This window comes from Macrobrachium nipponense, chromosome 25, assembly GCF_015104395.2.
Source record: "Macrobrachium nipponense isolate FS-2020 chromosome 25, ASM1510439v2, whole genome shotgun sequence".
Lineage (NCBI taxonomy): Eukaryota > Metazoa > Arthropoda > Malacostraca > Decapoda > Palaemonidae > Macrobrachium > Macrobrachium nipponense.
Genome location: NC_087214.1, coordinates 26,610,357 through 26,625,002, shown reverse-complemented (window position 1 = coordinate 26,625,002; position 14,646 = coordinate 26,610,357).

The following is a 14,646-nucleotide window of genomic DNA, read 5'->3' as shown; positions in this document are numbered from 1 at the left end:
TTGTATGAAACATTTCGAGTATCGCCAAAGTATATTTTTCCCCTTCGCTGCGTCACACACACACACACACACACACACACACACAAATTATGCTCAGAAAGCAAAGGCTTTGTTGAAAAATAGATTCATATTTATACGTTACAGTTCATTTACGTTAGATAAAACTTCCATGAGTAAATTTATTGTAATTCTGAAATTTTATGAAGTAATACTACGCTTTAATTTTTATTAGATAGGATCTAGTAACTTGGATAAGACCGGGGAAAGCAATTGGACAGAAAAAAATAAAAACTGAAACCTTAAAAATACCTAAAAATTAAAAGGGAAATGACTCATGTTTTGACGAAGACCAAACTCAAAGCTCTACCCAAAGATTATCACGTACAAAATAGGCAGAAGAAGAGACAAGATGGTAAACAGTAGAAGGAAGACACAGCGAGGCATCTTTCGTTTAATAAATATTCCAGTCCAAAATCTAATTTAGGTAAGGGTCCATTTATGTCCTCCTGACCTTCAACACCAAAATAAATGAGGAAAGACTGAAATGCTGTTAAAAGCTAACTTGAGGAGACATATCGATAGATTTCATGAATGAGGTCTTGATAATACTATGGGTAAAAATTTACGTTGAGATGAATGAAGGATTTTGTGATGTGATAAGATTTCAAAAATTAAGAAAATGCTATGGATGAAAAATACCTTGAGATTCATGTGGGAATTTGGAATTTTGATAATACAATTGAGAACCATCTCTCTCTCTCTCTCTCTCTCTTGCTAAGAGAATGAATGAACGACCTCCTCAACATAATATATTACTTCATATAAGTGATTTCAGTTCCTTCCCTTCCCAATTCGTTCCGGACAATTTCTCTTTCTCTGATTCCCTTTTTTTACTATTATTTCCTTCTTCCTTTGAGCGAGAAACCATAAAGAAATATGAGAGAAAGAGAGAGAGAGAGAGAGAACTGGATGCCTTAACCAGCTACAATCAGTCTGTGAGAGGAGGTAACCTTCCAGGTAGGAAATTTGGGCAGTTCAGCCGAGACCTCGGGAGAAGTATAAAAGGAGGCATTCTTAGAAGTTCTTAACTGTGAGGTCACTGGGAGTATTTCTGCCGTTGTTTAATTGCCTATTGTCTTTCAGTTCTTCTGAAGAACACAAGTGTTTCAACATGTTTTGTTGTTTTTATTTTATTTCTTTCCTCTTGCATTGAACGGCCGAGATCTTTCTTGAGCTTTAAAAAGGAAAGCATAAAGACAAAGGATTTTCTTCTTCTTCTTCTTCCACCTCTTCTCGAAACTTTGTTAAAATTGACTCCTCCTCTCTCCTCAAAGTCTTCCCAACTTTTCTTTCCTTTCGAGGGAGAAAAGTTTTATCTTCTACCATAGGAAGGCAGCGTGGCTCTTTCTCTCTCATTTAGCGTTTAATCCTCTCTCTCTCTCTCTCTCTCTCGTTTACTAGTATTTCTTAGGTCTAATGTTCGCAGGACCACTAACAAAGGAACTTATAATTATAGGCTCAGCCTACTGTAAGGCGCTAATAGTATACAGACCTACACACACACACACACAGATAATTTCAAAAGCTGCATCCAAGATCGTCCATGTAAGATAACTATTGATTTAGTTCAAGAAACCACAAGACTTTTACACTAAAACCGCATTTTTTAAAAACAGAGGTTTAATACGTTAAACACTGTTTGCCTGGGGGGTTTTATCGAAAAACCTTGATATTAAAAAACCCTCACCGACTTTAAAATATTACACAGTGTTTAAGTTGAGGCTATTTCACCTCAATAAGGATTTGAAGATTTTTCACTTCAACCTCCATTACCGTTGTCTTTGGTTAACTGCCTCGACTCATATAATGGGGGCGGGGGGGCGGGGGCGGGGGACGTCGATATGTTAAATCATTAATGCAAAATAGGATTTATATTTGGTCACAACCTGCCAAATGATTCCTTTTTCACTCTAGATCAAAAAAATAATAATCATTACTTCATTTATTAAGCCTCTTTTCCTTCCCACTTACTATAAAAATGGCAGAGAGAGAGAGAGAGAGATGAGGAGAGAGGAGGAGAGGGAGGAAGAGAGAGAGAGAGGAGGACAAGAGGAGTAAAGAGGAGAGCAGAGGGAGAGAAGAGAGGAGAGAGAGGACAACGCTAAATTCTTTTTATTTGATAAAAGAAAAGTGAATCCGATAATTGTTACAATCGTTACCGTCAAAATCAGTTTACATATATTGTCATTACAAACGCGGTGATTTTCGTTTCCTCCGAATGTAATAACAGATAACGTTTTTCTCTTTTATTCTTCAAACAATCTCATAAAATCCACTGTCTTTATCCCCTATAACCAAACAAAATTCGAATGAATCCCTCTCTAACTCTGCCTGAAGCCTCGAATGAATCCCTCTCTAACTCTTCCTAAAGCCTCAAATGAATCCCTCTCTAACTCTTCCTGAAGCCTCGATTGAATCCCTCTCTTACTCTTCCTGAAGCTCGAATGAATCCCTCTCTAACTCTTCCTGAAGCCCGCCTCGAATGAATCCTCTCTAACTCTTCTAAAGCCTCAAATGAATCCCTCTCTAACTCTTCCTGAAGCCTCGATTGAATCCCTCTCTTACTCTTCCTGAAGCCTCGAATGAATCCCTCTCTAACTCTTCCTGAAGCCTCAAATGAATCCCTCTCTAATTCTTCCTAAAGCCTCAAATGAATCCCTCTTTAACTCTTCCTGAAGCCTCAAATGAATCCCTCTCTTACTCTTCCTGAAGCCTCGAATGAATCCCTCTCTAACTCTTCCTGAAGCCTCAAATGAGTCCCTCTCTTACTCTTCCTGAAGCCTCGAATGAGTCCCTCTCTAATCTTCCTGAAAGTCTCGATGAATGAATCCTCTCTAACTCTTCCTGAAGCCTCAAATGAATCCCTCTCTAATTCTTCCTAAAGCCTCAAATGAATCCCTCTCTTACTCTTCCTGAAGCCTCAAATGAATCCCTCTCTTACTCTTCCTGAAGCCTCAAATGAATCCCTCTCTAATTCTTCCTAAAGCCTCAAATGAATCCCTCTCTAACTCTTCCTGAAGCCTTGAATGAATCCCTCTCTAACTCTTCCTGAAACCTCAAATGAATCTCTAACTCTTCCTAAAGCCTCGAATGAATCTCTAACTCTTCATGAGGCCCAAATTGAATCCCTCTCTAACTCTTCCTGAAGCCTCGAATGAATCTCTCTCTAACTCTTCCTGAAGCCTTAAATGAATCCCTCTCTAACTCTTCCTCAAACCTCAAATAAATCCCTCTCTAACTCTTCCTGAAGCCTCGAATGAATCTCTCTCTAACTATTCGTGAAGCCTCAAATGAATCTCTAACTATTCCTGAAGCCTAAAATGAATCTCTAACTCTTCCTGAAGCCTTAGATGAATAATCTCCCAACTCTTCCTGGAAGCCTCGAATGAATCCCTCTCTAACTATCTGAAGCCTAAAATGAATCTCTAACTCTTCCGAAGCCTCGAATGAATCAATCGCTTAACTCTTCCCTGAAGCCTGAATGAATCCCTTCTCTAACTCTTCCTGAAACCTCGAATGAATCTCTCTCTAACCCTTCCTCAAGCCTCGAATGAATCCCTCTCTAACTCTTCCTGAAGCCTCGAATGAATCTCTCTCTAACCCTTCCTGAAGCCTCGAATGAATCCCTCTCTAACTCTTCCTGAAGCCTCGAACGAATCTCTTTCTAACTCTTCCTGAAGCCTCGAATGAATCCCTCTCTAACTCCTCCGGAGGCCTCAAATCAATCTCTAACTCTTCATGAAGCGTCAAATGACTCTAACTCTCCCTGAAGCCTCGAATGAATTCCTCTCTAACTCTTCTTGAAGCCTCGAATGAATCCCTCTCTAACTCTACCTGAAGCCTCAAATGAATCTCTAACTCTTCCTGAAGCGTCAAATAAATCTCTAACTCTTCATGAAGCCCCGAATGAATTCCTCTCTAACTATTCCTGAAGCCTCAAATGACTAACTCTCCCTGAAGCCTCGAATGAATTCCTCTCTAACTCTTCTTGAAGCCTAGAATGGATCCTTCTCTAACTCTACCTGAGGCCTCAAATGAATCCCTCTATAACTCTACCTGAAGCCTCGAATGAATCCCTCTCTAACTCTACCTGAAGCCTTAAATGAATCTCTAACTCTTCATGAAGGCCAGATTGAATCCCTCTCTAACTATTCCTGAAGCCTCAAATGAATCTATAACTATTCCTGAAGCCTAAAATGAATCTCTAACTCTTCCTGAAACCTCAAATGAATCTCAGACTCTTCCTTAAGCCTCGAATGAATCCCTCTTTGGCTCTTCTTGAAGCCTCAAATGAATCTCTTACTCTTCATGAAGCCCGGAATGAATTCCTCTCTAACTCTTCCTGAAGCCTCAAATGAATCTCTAACTCTTCCTGAGGCCTCGAATGAATACCTCTGCACTTCATCCGAAAGCCTCAAATGAATTTCTAACTCTTCCTGAAGCCTTGAATGAATCCCTCTCTAACTCTTCTTGAAGCCTCAAATGAATCTCTAACTCTTCCTGAGGCCTCGAATGAATACCTCTGTACTTCATCCGGAAGCCTCAAATGAATTTCTAACTCTTCCTGAAGCCTTGAATGAATCCCTCTCTAACTCTTCTTGAAGCCTCAAATGAATCTCTTAACACTCCCTGAAGCCTTGAATGAATCCCTCTCTAACTCTTCTTGAAGCCTCAAATGAATCTCTAACACTCCCTGAAGCCTTGAATGAATCCCTCTCTAACTCTTACCGAAGCCTCGAATGAATACCTCTCCAACTCTTCTTAAAGCCTAGAATGAATCCCTCTCTAACTCTACCTGAAGCCTTGAATGAATCCCTCTCTAACTCTACCTGAAGCCTCGAATGAATCCCTCTCTAACTCTACCTGAAGCCTCAAATGCATCCCTTTCTGTCTCTTCCTGAAGCTTCAAATGAATCCTTCTCTAACTCTTCCTGAAGCCTCGAATGAATCCCTCTCTAGCTCTTCCTGAATCCTCAAATGAATTTCTAACTCTTCCTGAGGCATCGAATGAATCTCTAAATCTTCCTGAAGCCTAAAATGAATCTTAACTCTTCCTGAAGTCTCAAATGAATCTCTATCTCTTCCTGATGCCCCAAATGAATCTAACCCTTCCTGAAGCATCAAATGAATCCCTCTCTAACTCTTCCTGAGACCTCGAATGAATGCTTCTCTGACTATCCCTGAAGCCTCAAATGAATCTCTAATTCTTCCTAAAGCCTCGAATAGATCCCTCTCTAAATCTTCCGGAAGCCTCAAATGAATCTCTAACTCTTCCTAAAGCCTCGAATGAATCCCTCTCTAACTCATCCGGAGGCCTCAAATGAATCACCTTTCTAACAAATACGAAAATATTAGGTTATTAATAACTTTTCGATTATACCCAGATTTACAGGATGAATATAAATAGTAATAATTTCAACGGTTAATGGAAGATTAAGATCAGTTAAATGCAGTCATACGAGTTGTCACAAGTTTGAGATGGTAAACTTTTTGAAAATACAGATTAGAAAGCATGTTATAGGGCCTAGGACAAAGATGCTTGTCCCTACTCTCCAAAATACTTTCAGGATCACTCCTAAAACAATAAACAGTGACTGGAAACTGAAGGAATAGCTTGAGCAGTCAAATCTAACAGGCGAGTTGACAGGTGAGGAATTCGTCGGTGGAAATTCGTAGAGATATTCGTGATAATTCGTTTTGGAACCAATTTGAACTTTCGAGTTTTTGAACGGTTCAGGGGAGTTTGACAAATTGCAATTTGGCGAGAGAGAGAGAGAGAGAGAGAGAGAGAGTTACAAGGATAAGGATGTCTCAAAGACTTCTTTATAATGTCCATTCGAGGAGACATCGTGTGCTCACTTATCTCTAGGAGCAGGTTTTACTGTTCATTCACAGTGTCCTCCTAATGATTTTGTCTAGCTTTCTCTTGCTGTTTACAACTTCTGGTGGCAGTTATTCCACGTCTCACATATCTTGTATGTAAAGAAGTTCCCACAATGGGATGTGTTGTATCTCTTCAGTTCTAGTTTCCATCCATTATTTCTTGTCTGGTTTTCGTTTAATGTAAATAGGTTACTGTCTACTTTTGTTCATGCCATTTCAGTAATTTTGAATGTTTCATTAGTTTGTCCTTTGCAATCGTCGTGTTTCTAAGCCCTACATGTTCAGGCTCTCTAGTCGTCTTTGGTAACCTATTTGCCTGATGGTATGGAATTAACTTTGGTGGGCTCTTGCTTGTACCCTTCTAGTCTAATTATGTCCTATCTTAATGTTGTGACCAAAACTGTACTGCATATTCAAGATGAGGTCTACTATTGATGTGTAGAGCTGCAGCACCGTTTCCTTGTTTCTGTATTTGAACTGTCTCTGTATGTATCCCACTAGTTTCTGTGCCTTCTCTTCTGCTTTTATGCACTGTTTTTTGGATTTTAAGTCCTTGGTAATAATGACTTCAAGGTCCTCCTCTTGTTCTACACTATTTATGTCATTCCAAAGCAGCATGTAGTTGGCATGAGGGTTGTTTGTTCCTATTTGAAATACTTTACACTTATCCATGTTAAAAGTTATTTGTCATCTTTTTTACCATTCTCCTATTTTCATTAAATAATTTCTTAAACTTTCAACTGTATTTGGGTCTGCTGCATTTACACCTAGTTTGGTATCATCTGCAAATTTGGCTATCGTGCTAGTTAAGCCTACATCAATGACATCAATGTAAATATAAAACAACAGTGTTGAGTTAAGTTGAACATAGAATTTAGGCCAAAGGCCAAGCACTGACACCTTTGAGGTCATTCAGCGCTGAAATGAAAATTGATGTTAAAAGGTTTGAAAGAAAACCTCGCAGTTGCAAATCAAGTGTTAAGAGAGGGTGGAAAGTAAGATGAAGAAAGAGAATATGAAAGGAGGTATAGTAAAAGAAACGAAAGTAGTTGCGGTTAGGGGCCGAAGGCACGCTGTAAAGAACTTTCAGTAACGCCTACAGTGCACCGCATGAGGTCCGCTGACAACCAGTCAGCTTTGACCTTACATGAAGCATAGACGACAACGAGGCGACTCTCCACGAAACACACTACGACCAATCAATGGAAGATGAACTGGAGATGAATGGTTAACCCTATCTTAAGATGCCTTGGGGCCTCACTGTAGCTTGTATCAGACTGCAAAAGCATTTGTTCAGTTTCATCACTATATATCGATTGGTTGCTAAAAAGAAAGAAAGAAAAAAAAAAGGATTTGCCAGTCTTCCAGTCCCTCCTCTTTTATCCGGGCTTGTGATCGGCTTGAGTACCGGTCTCTCATGGTTCCAACAGCAGAATCATAATGATCGGTATTTTTATTTTTATTGTGTTTCTTCACTAAACTGTTACTAGAGCACGCCTAAATCCCAAATACCTTGCTCAGCCTCCTATGAGAGAGAGAGAGAGAGAGAGAGAGAGAGAGAGAGAGAGATGCAATAAAACTTCCAAATTATCTTTTCGTCAGTTGATGACAACTTCGGAAATTTCCCCAAAAGCGACGTCGATGACACCTGGACTCTCATCTGTTGCTCATTTCTAAATTTGGCTCTGTCCTTACATATTAAGAGCAACAGGAAGAGGAGTGAAACTCTGGTCTCTCTCTCTCTCTCTCTCTCTCTCTCTCTCTCTCTCTCTCTCTCTCTCATCTCTCAGTGATTCTGTCAACAGCCTCACTCACATCATACAAAAATTAATTAGGAACTTAGAGAGGAAGGAAGGAGATTCTCCAGGACCCCAACGCAGATGATGGAAAAGGAATGACTACAGTCGCACCGAAAGTCCGAAACCAACGTAAGAATCGGTGTCTTTATGCATTTTCCTACCAAAACTTATTCTAAAACGCTTGGAGATTTTGCAATGGAGTATTCATCAATACCAGAAATGTTTTTCTTGAGATGAACGGGAAAGAATTATATGGAGAGAGAGAGAGAGAGAGAATCCCCAAAAAGAAGGAAAAACGATATATATGAAAAGCAGAGCAGCCAGGAGAGACGATAGTGGGTCAGATAAGCAAGTCGCAGAAATACGATTTTTTTTTTTTTTTTTTTTGTAGGTGGCTACAAAGCCGAGATTATTATTGGAAGAGAAAAATCTTCTTCACACGGGAGACTGCTTCCACTGGGGAAAAAAAATCTACTGCTTTACCGCTGTAATTTGGATACTTGAACAAACAAAACTAACTCTCTCTCTCTCTCTCTCTCTCTCTCTCTCTCTCTCTCTCTCTCTCTATATAGATCACACCGAATAATGCATCTTCACTTAAAAGTCTGACATCTTAAATCAAACAAAAACAAATAAATAACTAAAAAAGTCACCAAATTCTTTCCCTTTGGAACTCGTGATGGAGATAACCTACATTTAGAGCAGAGACTATTTACGCTCCATACATTCGATCATTAATTCATCCACACTGAACTGAAACACCATTCATTAATAAATCCGAACTGGAATAGCGGGCTTTCCTTCCGGCCATCGCATCCGACGGATGGAATTTCATTTCCACACATATATATACATATTATCATTACATACTATATATATATATATAGTATATATATATATATATATATTATATAAATATATATATCATATATATATATATATATATATATATAGATATATTAGATATTATATATATAGATATATATATATATCTATATTATATATATTAAAACGTCATTTCATGATAAATAATCTCTTTACAATACTAATCTCTGGACCTAAAGTGTGTGGTGTGAGAGAGAGGAGAGAGAGAGAGAGAGAGAGAGAGAGAGAGAGAGAGAGAGAATACTGGACTCCAGCAAAAGGAAACGCTGAAACATGAGGAAAGAGAAATAGCTCCAAAGTTCCCTCCAAAGTTCGGGAGACAAGTGAACCTTTTTGTCCTAAGTTCATGTGAAGGAATTTGTTAAGAAATAACCAAAAAAATAATAATTTCTGTCTTTTGACACGTGGGAAATTAAGGTGAAGGACTGAAAAAGAAGATATTTAAATAAATTTCTTTCTTTTGTGCAAAACTTTTACGAGGTTTAATATAATTAAAAAATGCAATCCGATTTCATTGATATAATGATGAATAGAGATTAGTATATATATGCAGTTTAAAAAATTTAAAAAGTGGATTAAACTATGAATAAATTAAACTATCTCTCTCAAATCATCCTCAGAGATGAAAATCTCGGGACGAAGAAAAATAAATCGGATTCATTTGAAGTGAAAAACAAGAAAAATACTCCTAATAATACGACTACTTTTCCCCTCAAGAAAATCCCAGGGAGCTTTTATATTATATACAATACTTTTCCTGGGATCAGATTCTGAAGCTTCTGTTCCCCACCCACCCTTTCCCGTCTCCTTCCAAACACGCCCCCCCCCCCCCCCCCCTCCACCCTCCTTCACATGAGGTTCCTTCTCGTGTTCTCTAAGCAAAAATAGCTGCTTCCTTTGACAACCATTCAAATGTTCAGGTTTCTAACAGAAGAGGTCGTTTCTACTTTCGTGTAAAATGAAACACAACAACAAAGACAGTTTTATCTCTATAAAATCTATAATAAAGTTTTACTGTTATGGTTTCACACCTCCTGTATGAGGGTAGTGCCGTCGGTGCACATCCACGTGGTGCACTGTAGGCGTTACTAACGGTTGTTTACACGTTTCTTCGGCGCCCCTGGCTACATTACACCGGTTTTTTAGCCTTTTACTTCACCTCCTTCCCGCTTCCTTCCTTTCTTCCTTCCAGCTATGCTGTTCCAACCACACTATCAAAAGGATATTGCACAAATAGAGAGTGTACAAAGGTCCTTTACAGCTAGAATAGAAGAAGTTAAGGACCTAGACTACTGGGAAAGACTACAATCCAAAATTAAAATTATATAGTCTAGAAAGGAGAAGAGAACGCTACATGATAATTCAGGCATGGAAAAACAGATAGAAAGGAATAACAGAAAATATCATGGAACTAAAAATATCAGAAGAGCAAGCAGAGGTAGATTAATAGTGCCCAAAACTCTTACCAGGAAAAATAAGGAAAGCACACAGAACATTAATCACTACGCACCAGCATCGATAATGCAGCTCTATTCAATGCGTTGCCAGCTCATCTGAGGAATATATCAGGAGTGAGCGTAGATGTGAATTTAAGAATTAGCTCGACAAATATCTAAACTGCATCCCAGACCATCCAAGATTGAAGATGCAAATATACCGGAAGATGTACTAGCAACTCTCTGGTAGACATTAGAGGCGCCTCACACTGAGGGACCTGGGGCAACCCGAACGAACTGTAAGGTAAGTAAGTCTCGTAAAGAAGAAGGTTAGTACGAAGGGACAGCGACAGATAGAATGAAGTGCAATAACTCTAGAGGAAAAGCTTATAAGGGAGACGCCAAAAACCTTCATATTTCACACATAACAGAAAGCTTCGCAGCTTCTCAAGCCGCTAAAAACTTGTAACTGACTTATAATTGAATTATAGTGAAATGTCGTGGAAAAGGATACTCCCTACTCTCATACAATCGCAGAGAGAGAGAGAGAGAGAGACTTTTGATTAATCATTACCTACAGCAGGAACCTCTTTTATTGGAAAAATAATGTTAATTAATCTGATATGAAGGACTTACATTTGACATATATTAAGGACCCGTAGAAGACGAAGTAAATATGTACAATCAACATCTGACCTGAAACTCCCTCTTCTCTCTCTCTTCCAGCATAAAGCAGAGACGTACAAAGCGTCAGGTGCGAGCAACAGCATGGGTCACAATGAGACGTGATCACCAGAGAACCAAGATATTACTCGTAAATCAGTAATGAACCATAAATATCTCCTTTGAAGGATAATATCGATGATAAAATCCTCTTTGCTAATAAGAAACCCCACATCGTTTCCAGAGGATCCAAACAAGTGCCATTGGCGCATCCGTGTCACAAGTGCCAGATACGACATGATAAAAGATTTGAGTGTCATAACTGACACGACGTCTGACGGGAGGCCCCTTTGGATCATTGGCCTCCCGCTTAGAGGGCGAAGTGGAGATTGACGCCCAAAGGTGTTTGTCGTTTAGGGAATTTATCGAAGTTTGGTCCGAGAGAGAGAGAGAGAGAGAGAGAGAGAGCCCTAGATTTAACAAATGACATCCACCGCATAATTAACCTCATAACTCAAAGTCAAGCGTCTATGAATAACAGACCTAACCAACGTGAAGAAGGTTGCAAATCAAGCGCGCACGTGTGCACAGGATCACATATAACTTCCAGTAGCCCCACCTCCTCGTATGTATTTAAAGATGTCAGACCTATACGACCTGGTATCACCTCATATGACCTGATCATAGATTTAGGAGTGTTAGGTCATACAAACATGGTCTTGGCTCCTTCCTCTCCTAGTGAACACATGGAACTGCTATTGAAATGGGCCACTTACCCACCTCTGACAAACAACATTATTCGACAACTATAATAACTAAATACCATAAAAATATATCTCAATTTGTTTTCAGGTAAAAAAAAAAAAAAAAAAAAAAATAAAAAGCCATGATATCTTCAGCATTTGTCAACATCGAGTCTCCGACTGCTGGGGAAGGTCCCACCTCATCGGCTGACATCTCTCTGGATTTCCCCTTGTAGGATGGCAGTTAAATCCTAAATACTTGGGAGGAGCCGAATAGTATGTGTGGGGATGGTGAATGTCTAGGTAGGGGCAGGATGGAGGAAGGATTGGGGCTTAGGGATGAGGGGAGAGGAATGGTCGAGAACAAAGGGAGATATTCCTCGTTTATCTCAGCTGAGGCAGAATTAGATAGTGAGGCGTTGAACATATATGATATGGTTGGTCTCTCTCTCTCTCTCTCTCTCTCTCTCTCTCTCTCTCTCTCTCTCTCTCTCTCTCTCATATTTTTAATGGTAACATACAGTATTTATGAAGTTCAGTATTTTTCAGAAGTAATGACTAAAATAAATAAAAAATTGAAAACAAATGACTAGATATAGTTGAAGTCCTTAGCACAGTACCTTAAGTAATGCCACGATAAATCCACAAAACAGAACATACCTGAAATAAAAGAAAATAAACACCATTAGAAAAAAAGATATGACAACAAAATGCATAAATTATTTGGCTCTACCTTTTACCTTGTTATTTTTTGCTTTCATCGTTGTCCTAAATTTGCCTTTCCTCAGAAATAACAAAGACAAAGGGAAAGCTGAATATAGCCTCTTCCCTTACAATCCAAAACAAAGGGGGGAGAGAGAGAGAGAGAGAACCCATAGTTATATGATCTACATAATAACAAGGACTTAGGCCTACTGTTCTTATTACTATACAAACAAAAAGCAATTTCCTACTCTTGACAGAGGCCTTTAATTTATGTAATATACAAGAGAGAGTGTCAGGCGCGCGTTTGTACGTTATATTTCTTTCCTCGTCACCTGACTTCAAGGTTCCATATGTACCCAGAATATTTGCTGCTGTTTTTCGTTGTTTGGATATTTGAAGGTTCTGGATTTCTGTCTTTTCCCTCGAATGGTTACACAGTAGAAGAAGAAGCAGCAGCTTCGGTTTCCAATAGGGAAAGCGTCGGTATTTCAGAGTTCGTCTTCCTGTTCTCTTCTTTATTTAGAAATAGTTTGGACCGAGACACAGTTAGTCCATTCGCCTTTCTCTCTCTCTCTCTCTCTCTCTCTCTCTCTCTCTCTCTCTCTCTCTCTCTCTCTCTCATAGGCTGAGGAAGGCAGGACTTAGCCATCGGCCCAATTGTTATGTTCCATTCATTCATTCATTCCTCGAGATGATTTAACAAAATGTTTATTACGAAATGTTTGAGCAACTGATAAATATAAAGAGAAAATATAGTCCAGTGGAATTATCATAAATTTTGTAAAATAACCGACTTTCTTTCATGTATGAACTAACTGAGCATGTATGGGAACTATTAAAACATCATCATAAGTTTTCTATTTATCAAGAGTTGTGGTTATTCTTATGGATAGTTAATTTTTTGCGGATATTGTGTCAATTTGTTGCATGAAGAGAGAGAGAGAGAGAGAGAGAGAGAGAGAGAGAGAGAGAGAGAGAGAGAGAGGGGGGGGGGGGGGGCGTGTTTACATTATTCCACTCACCCTCCCCTCAAATTTGAGTAAATCCTCCAATCGGGATCCGGCAGCGTCTGGGCAGTTTCATTCCATGAAGAGATCTCGAAGGAGGAGGAGGAGTCGGTGCTCGTGTTGCCATCATTGAAAATTCGAGGCTGTGGTCACTTTTATGCCTCAGTTGTCTTGGATATTTAAATTACATGGCGTTCAATGTAAATTTTTTGCTGACTGACACCCAAGTTCTATTAATAGTGGATGACATATTGAAGATCAAGCTGTTATTGAATAGACTTATGGCAGATGTTTCGAAATGGATGCAAAAGAAAAAGCTGAAACTAAATGAAAATAAAACAGAATGTATTCTAATTGCACTAAATATAACTTAAGAAGGTTTGAAAACGATAATGGCATCTCCATCAATAAGGAAAATATTTTGTTAACTGATAGAGTCAGAGATCTCGGGTAGTAGTTGATGGTTCTTCAACATTTGATGAAACATATTAACAATTGTGGTTAGGACCGCAAATTATCATCTGAGGAATATCGCATCCATTAGAAAATATCTTAACGAAGATGCCACTAAGCTGCTAATTAATAGTTTGGTAGTTAGTAGAGTAGACTATTGTAACTCGTTGTATTACAATTTACCTAATTATCGTCTTAAGAAACTTCAAATGATTTTGAATAGAGCTGCTAGACTAATTGTTGGTATATCCCCGCGAGAACATATTACTCCAACCTTAATTAAACTACACTGGTACCAGTCAAAGCAAGGATATTTTTAAACTTTGCGTCTTAACATATCAAGCTATTAACACGGGAGAGCCATTGTATCTTAAAGGTTGCCTGAAAAGATACGTAGTAGGGCCGGCCTGTCATACACGCCTTTCCCGTGATGATTTCAGACTTGATGAGCCTCGTGCAACGACCACTCTTGGTGCGAGAACTTTTAAGCACTGCGCTCCTAGATTGTATCATCGACTTCCGGCATCAGTTAAGTGTGCTGAAAATATCTTACAGTTCAAAAAGCTATTAAAAACCCATTTATTTTCACTCAGCTCCTAATACTGAGACAAATGCAATTAACCCTCTTTACATTACATAGACTTTTAAATTTTTTACTATAATATAAGTGATTTGGAAATCCCGTCTGAACGCTTAATAGCGAAAGCAGGGATACTTGATAAACCGTTAGACATAGACATAGACATAGTTTAAGAGGCTCACCCCATTTCGGGGGACAAATTGGCTCTACGTGATTTCACCCTTTTGAAGATAGTGATCTCTCTCTCTGTGTGTGTGTCTCTCTCTCTCTCACACACACACACACAAAAGGAATCTCCTTCCCTGACACTTAATCTTCCTTTGTGTTTTTCCAACTGCAGAGATTGCAGCGGGATTCAAATAAGATTTTAAAAGCCCGAAGCTCTAATGCCCTCTCTCTCATCAGGAAGGGGATTAATGAGATCATCAACGA